The 7,500-nt window shown below is 53.4% G+C and overlaps 1 non-coding gene across 1 annotated transcript in view; it reads right to left on the bottom strand.

Annotated features, from left to right (window-relative positions):
• The window catches only part of LOC124568330, a 1,910-nt gene extending 1,258 nt beyond the window's left edge, over positions 1–652 (bottom strand). Inside the window, exon 1 of the ribosomal RNA XR_006971177.1 lies at positions 1–652. This exon is cut by the window's left edge and continues 1,258 nt beyond it. This is a non-coding gene — a ribosomal RNA (small subunit ribosomal RNA).
• Between the last annotated feature and the right edge of the window lie 6,848 nt (positions 653–7,500).

The raw sequence follows: 7,500 nt of genomic DNA, 5'->3' as shown, positions 1-7,500 counted from the left end.
CAACTACGAGCTTTTTAACCGCAACAACTTTAATATACGCTATTGGAGCTGGAATTACCGCGGCTGCTGGCACCAGACTTGCCCTCCAATAGATACTCGTTAAAGGATTTAAAGTGTACTCATTCCGATTACGGGGCCTCGGATGAGTCCCGTATCGTTATTTTTCGTCACTACCTCCCCGTGCCGGGAGTGGGTAATTTGCGCGCCTGCTGCCTTCCTTGGATGTGGTAGCCGTTTCTCAGGCTCCCTCTCCGGAATCGAACCCTGATTCCCCGTTACCCGTTACAACCATGGTAGGCGCAGAACCTACCATCGACAGTTGATAAGGCAGACATTTGAAAGATGCGTCGCCGGTACGAGGACCGTGCGATCAGCCCAAAGTTATTCAGAGTCACCAAGGCAAACGGACCGGACGAGCCGACCGATTGGTTTTGATCTAATAAAAGCGTCCCTTCCATCTCTGGTCGGGACTCTGTTTGCATGTATTAGCTCTAGAATTACCACAGTTATCCAAGTAACGTGGGTACGATCTAAGGAACCATAACTGATTTAATGAGCCATTCGCGGTTTCACCTTAATGCGGCTTGTACTGAGACATGCATGGCTTAATCTTTGAGACAAGCATATGACTACTGGCAGGATCAACCAGGGAGCTGCGTCAACTAGAGCTGAGCAGCCGGCCGCCCGGGAGTGTGTCCCGGGGGCCCGCGCGAACACGCAAGCGTCCGCTCAATTATTCTGCAAACAGGAGGAGGCTGAGCTCCCCTGCACCATACACCTCGAAACCCTCTCAGGTCCCGGCGGCGCGCAGCGCCGTCCTAAGTACTTGGTCGGGTTCGAGAGAGGCGCAATCGCCCGGAGTTTGGCGAGTAGACGCTTTAGGTGCGACCACCCGTGCTCCCAACTGAGCTTGCCGCTGCCGACAGAGGCCCGGGAGCGTGCTGTCGTGGCATTGCCGGCGGGAGACAACACGCGCCACCTACGGTGACCGGCAGCTCCAACGCCAGCGCCACAGAAGGACAAAAGCCCCACTTGGGTGCCGAAGCGAACTCTCCCAGCACAGCGCACGCGCCAACACGTCCGCACAGCTGCGATACAAACCACCTGCGAGAACCGCAGAGGCGACCGAGCAGCAGACGGCGTCGCGGCGCCGAGCGCCGGGCGGCGGCGCATCCTCAGCGCACACAGTCCTCAATCGGACCAGCACACTGCAGATGTCCACCGCGCTTCGCACCGGGCCCGCGAGGACCTACTTTGGCCGCACGGCGCCGCGTGCAGGGTGCGCCGGCGCGCAGCTGCGCCGCCTGCCGCCTCCGTCGGCCGGCGCGCCTGCCACTGGCCGCCCCCACCAGCCGGCTGTAGCGCGTGCGCCCACGCACCGCACGGCCAACACGCCGGGAGGCCCCCCCTCACCGGCCGGGGACGGTCCCACCCAGCCACCGCCGCGTATCGCTTCACACCCACATGCCATTCACGTTCGTGGGCATGGTGGGTATCGCTGCAACAACCGGTTGGTAGCTCAACCGATCGTCGCCATCACTGATTCACCCCTAGCGAGAACAACCGCACCACAACGGTTTACCAGTTGTTCATTTGCGTAACGTCACCAGCAAACGTAGGCGTCCATCGCCATTTGCAAATTCAACGATTGTTGCATGCCTGTGTCAGGTGTCACGACACACTGTCTGCCCACATACACGCAACAACATGTCCACGCTTAGCGAACACGTGGAAGGTGGCCCCCGTACGTATGCGATGTCCATTGCGCGAACGACTGTCAACCGGCCTCTGTCGCATGTCGCAGATGTGGAACGCAGTGCACCGTGCTATCACGGTGTGTGAGAAGAGACGACTACGTCTGACAACACGCGCCACTACATCAACAGACGGCTCATGCTGATCGCCATCCAGGGCATACCACACTGCAATCCAGCTCTTATAGGGAGACGACACGTAGCTGAGTGCACAACATTTGGACCGCATGGTTCGCCGTTGTTGGCGCAGTCGTTGTACGGTCACATGTACCACGATGTATCATTCAGTACATGAGGACCAATGTGCAGTACAGTGTGTGATTTGGACGTACAACATCAGCGGACAGTTGACACAGGCCGTACCACAGCGTAGGCTAAGTGCTTCGCCATGCGAATGCCAATGAACAACTGCAAATGCCAATGAACAACTGCAAAGGGCATTGAGCATGTACGTCCTGCTGCCATCCACATTACAGTGTATAGCTGCAAGGTGTTTAACATGAAGCGATACACTGGGGACCGGGCAGTGCGAGTAGCAAACTATATTGCGGGGGTTGCAGTTAGGCAACACTACACTAATTTAACGCGTCGTATGACAATTACAGAGCAGGTTAAGGCCCAACGTGTGTTGGGTTAAGGCCCAACGTGTGTTGGGTTAAGGCCCAACGTGTGTTGGGTTAAGGCCCAACGTGTGTTGGGTTACGGCCCAACGTGTGTTGGGTTAAGGCCCAACGTGTGTTGGGTTAAGGCCCAACGTGTGTTGGGTTACGTTAAGGGGCAATGTGGGTTACGTTAAGGGGCAATGTGGGTTACGTTAAGGGGCAATGTGGGTTACGTTACGGCGCAATATAGGTTACGTTACGGCGCAATATAGGTTACGTTAAGGGGCAATGTGGGTTACGTTACGGCGCAATATAGGTTACGTTACGGCGCAATATAGGTTACGTTAAGGCGCAATATCGGTTACGTTAAGGCGCAATACAGGTTACGTTAAGGCGCAATACAGGTTACGTTAAGGCGCAATACAGGTTACGTTAAGGCGCAATACAGGTTACGTTAAGGCGCAATACAGGTTACGTTAAGGCGCAATACAGGTTACGTTAAGGCGCAATACAGGTTACGTTAAGGCGCAATACAGGTTACGTTAGAGGCGCAATGCAGGTTACGTTAAGGCGCAATGCAGGTTACGTTAAGGCGCAATACAGGTTACGTTAAGGCGCAATGCAGGTTACGTTAAGGCGCAATGCAGGTTACGTTAAGGCGCAATACAGGTTACGTTAAGGCGCAATACAGGTTACGTTAAGGCGCAATACAGGTTACGTTAAGGCGCAATACAGGTTACGTTAAGGCGCAATACAGGTTACGTTAAGGCGCAATACAGGTTACGTTAAGGCGCAATACAGGTTACGTTAAGGCGCAATACAGGTTACGTTAAGGCGCAATACAGGTTACGTTAAGGCGCAATACAGGTTACGTTAAGGCGCAATACAGGTTACGTTAAGGCGCAATACAGGTTACGTTAAGGCGCAATACAGGTTACGTTAAGGCGCAATACAGGTTACGTTAAGGCGCAATACAGGTTACGTTAAGGCGCAATACAGGTTACGTTAAGGCGCAATACAGGTTACGTTAAGGCGCAATACAGGTTACGTTAAGGCGCAATACAGGTTACGTTAAGGCGCAATACAGGTTACGTTAAGGCGCAATACAGGTTACGTTAAGGCGCAATACAGGTTACGTTAAGGCGCAATACAGGTTAGGTTAAGGCGCAATACAGGTTAGGTTAAGGTACGACATAGGTTAGGTTAAGGTACGACATAGGTTAGGTTAAGGTACGACATAGGTTAGGTTAAGGTACGACATAGGTTAGGTTAAGGTACGACATAGGTTAGGTTAAGGTACGACATAGGTTAGGTTAAGGTACGACATAGGTTAGGTTAAGGTACGACATAGGTTAGGTTAAGGTACGACATAGGTTAGGTTAAGGTACGACATAGGTTAGGTTAAGGTACGACATAGGTTAGGTTAAGGTACGACATAGGTTAGGTTAAGGTACGACATAGGTTAGGTTAAGGTACGACATAGGTTAGGTTAAGGTACGACATAGGTTAGGTTAAGGTACGACATAGGTTAGGTTAAGGTACGACATAGGTTAGGTTAAGGTACGACATAGGTTAGGTTAAGGTACGACATAGGTTAGGTTAAGGTACGACATAGGTTAGGTTAAGGTACGACATAGGTTAGGTTAAGGTACGACATAGGTTAGGTTAAGGTACGACATAGGTTAGGTTAAGGTACGACATAGGTTAGGTTAAGGTACGACATAGGTTAGGTTAAGGTACGACATAGGTTAGGTTAAGGTACGACATAGGTTAGGTTAAGGTACGACATAGGTTAGGTTAAGGTACGACATAGGTTAGGTTAAGGTACGACATAGGTTAGGTTAAGGTACGACATAGGTTAGGTTAAGGTACGACATAGGTTAGGTTAAGGTACGACATAGGTTAGGTTAAGGTACGACATAGGTTAGGTTAAGGTACGACATAGGTTAGGTTAAGGTACGACATAGGTTAGGTTAAGGTACGACATAGGTTAGGTTAAGGTACGACATAGGTTAGGTTAAGGTACGACATAGGTTAGGTTAAGGTACGACATAGGGTAGGTTAAGGTACGACATAGGTTAGGTTAAGGTACGACATAGGTTAGGTTACGGTACGACATAGGTTAGGTTACGGTACGACATAGGTTAGGTTACGGTACGACATAGGTTAGGTTACGGTACGACATAGGTTAGGTTACGGTACGACATAGGTTAGGTTACGGTACGACATAGGTTAGGTTACGGTACGACATAGGTTAGGTTACGGTACGACATAGGTTAGGTTACGGTACGACATAGGTTAGGTTACGGTACGACATAGGTTAGGTTACGGTACGACATAGGTTAGGTTACGGTACGACATAGGTTAGGTTACGGTACGACATAGGTTAGGTTACGGTACGACATAGGTTAGGTTACGGTACGATATAGGTTAGGTTACGGTACGATATAGGTTAGGTTAAGGTACACATTGTTGTAAGGAAAGGTTTAATGGGGGGCGGGGCGGGGCGGCCGGTTTGTTGATTGTGATTATAGTAAGTGGATGCCTGCGGCATCATCTGATTTGCCACGTCAGGATGCACCTTTGGCTCATGACAGGCGGCGCTCTCATTCCATGCTTGTGGCAGACCTGTGTCTTTCATTCCTGCCATTGTTTGTGTGCTGTGAGAGGAGGCAGTATTGTGATGTTGGGTGCACCCCTGTGTAGGACATGTGTGGGTGTTGGTGGCTTGGCTGAGCAATGGTGGTTGTCGGGTGGGTGGGATATTCTGTTTTCTGAGTGGACCTCCCAGTCTGGTTATGACAGTGTGGATTGTCTAATGTGGCGGAGAGGATGCACTGGGTGTTGTTCCATGCTGGTGCTTACATATTGTCTGTGTGCGTGTTACAGGCAGAGAGTAGTGCGTGATAAGGGTGTGTGGCTGACGTGTGGTTGTGATTGTGAGCAGAGTCTTTCAGCATGTATACGGACAGTTGTATACATTATCTGTATTCTGATGGCTCTATCTATTACTAATCAGCGCCGTGTATACGTTTAATCCGGTTCCAGTCGAAACTGTTGTATCTCTGTACATTAGTGACACGGCGAGCCCGCTATGTAGTTACTCGTCTCGGCAGCTTCCACCGGTGTATGGCAAATGATTATAAGGAATCAGTCTAGTCGTCAATACCGATGGTGTGACGTCACATGTCTGGGGTGGGGGACGCTGCGCCCTTCCGGTGGGTCATGGCCTAGAAAGACTCTTCCCACGCAGGGGGGCGTGGACTGTCATTGACTCTTCCAGGTAATATACTTGCCGTACGTTCTTGCGACTGCGAGTGCAACGCTCACCGGTACCGACATGGATGGAGCGCCTCCTAGCTGACCGCTCAGCATCGGCATTCGTACAGAGAGCAACGCGGTCGCGTCTCTAGCTCGTAACTGGTACAGCCCGCAGCTCATGTATAGGGACAGCGGGAATGTCGCATATTGGAGATAACTCTTCATGAAACGCATGTTATAGGGGTGGATTGCACATTGCGACTGCGGGAAAAGTCCGCCGTTCATCCGCTGGAGTTGCGAGTTGGGCGGTTGGAGTGGGGCGCAGGTGGAGTGATTGCCGGTCCACGATTTCGTGCGGCAGAGGCGCTGGCGTTGGGGTGCTGTGGTCGACAGAGGACGCAGGCTTTGTGGGTGGGGTCGAAAGATGGGCACTGTGGGCCCATCGATGTCTTGGTCGGCTTGGCGTCTCATAGATGGCGGTATCGTCGTTGCAGGACGTCATGCCGCGGGAGACCTACAGATGGCGCTGTGTTTTGTGGTGCGCTCGACATGGCGGACGTAGTGTTGTCAGATTCGCATAGATGGAGGTATTGCATGTGGTTTCGCCGTATTTTCATAGATGGCGATACCGTTTTGCCGGCATGGTTGGCGTAGTTTCCGTCGGATCCCTGTAGATGGAGGTGCCGTTTCTGGGCTGGATGTCAATGTCGTTGCGTCACATTCGCATAGGTGGCGGCATCGTCGTAATACCTCGCCCACTACGGACTTATCACCACCCACACTAGCCGCCCCGGGGACTTGCCAACGACACACCCTATCCCAAGTCTATTTTCTTGCGGAGCATCATGTGTTATTATATTTTATTTCACATCCATAGTGGAGTGGTATTGTAGGTCACCGTACTGCGGTGGACGCTGTGTTACCACGGGACGGCGAAAACGTACCGTCGACCGCCGGGCACCGCCCGACACCCGCCCGACGACGCCGCCTCCGCGCGGCGCGCCGGCCGGTGGGCCGACATCGACCGTCCGGCACCCATCGCGGCACCCATCGCCGGTCGCCAAAGCGATACGCTGTAGCGCGGCAGGACACAAGGCGCCCGGCCGGCGCCACCTCCCCCGCCGCGCGCACGGAGGCGGCACCCATCGCAGCGCCCGCGCAGGCGGCAAGGGGCCCGCCAACCGATACGCCGCCGTCCGCCGCACCCAATGCAGCGCCCTGGGTGCGGCGCGCCCGGCCAGACCGATACGCCGTACAGAAGCAAAAGCAAAAGCAGCCCACACGTGCCCCTGTTGGCGGCCAGCCCTGGGGGGTCTCGTCTCGCGACAAGACGAATCCCCCAAGCTAGGGCTGAGTCTCAACAGATCGCAGCGTGGCAACTGCTCTACCGAGTACAACACCCCCGCCCGGTACCTAAGTCGTCTACAGGACGATTCCGAGTCCCGACATCGAACTATAGACACCCATGGTCGACCGGTAGGGGCAGGGCGGCGCCGGGAACAGATCCCAGACAGCGCCGCCCGAGTGCCCCGTCCGGCAAACAAGTTGGGCCCGTACGGCGCGGCGCCACGTGGGTCGACCGCGCCTAGTAAAGTCACGTATTTTCGAGCCTTTCGACCCTCGGGACTCCTTAGCGATATCGTTGCCACAATGGCTAGACGGGATTCGGCCTTAGAGGCGTTCAGGCTTAATCCCACGGATGGTAGCTTCGCACCACCGGCCGCTCGGCCGAGTGCGTGAACCAAATGTCCGAACCTGCGGTTCCTCTCGTACTGAGCAGGATTACTATCGCAACGACACAGTCATCAGTAGGGTAAAACTAACCTGTCTCACGACGGTCTAAACCCAGCTCACGTTCCCTATTAGTGGGTGAACAATCCAAC

The sequence above is a fragment of the Schistocerca americana genome, unplaced genomic scaffold, assembly GCF_021461395.2.
Source record: "Schistocerca americana isolate TAMUIC-IGC-003095 unplaced genomic scaffold, iqSchAmer2.1 HiC_scaffold_1459, whole genome shotgun sequence".
Lineage (NCBI taxonomy): Eukaryota > Metazoa > Arthropoda > Insecta > Orthoptera > Acrididae > Schistocerca > Schistocerca americana.
This window is presented reverse-complemented; position numbering and strand designations above follow the sequence as displayed.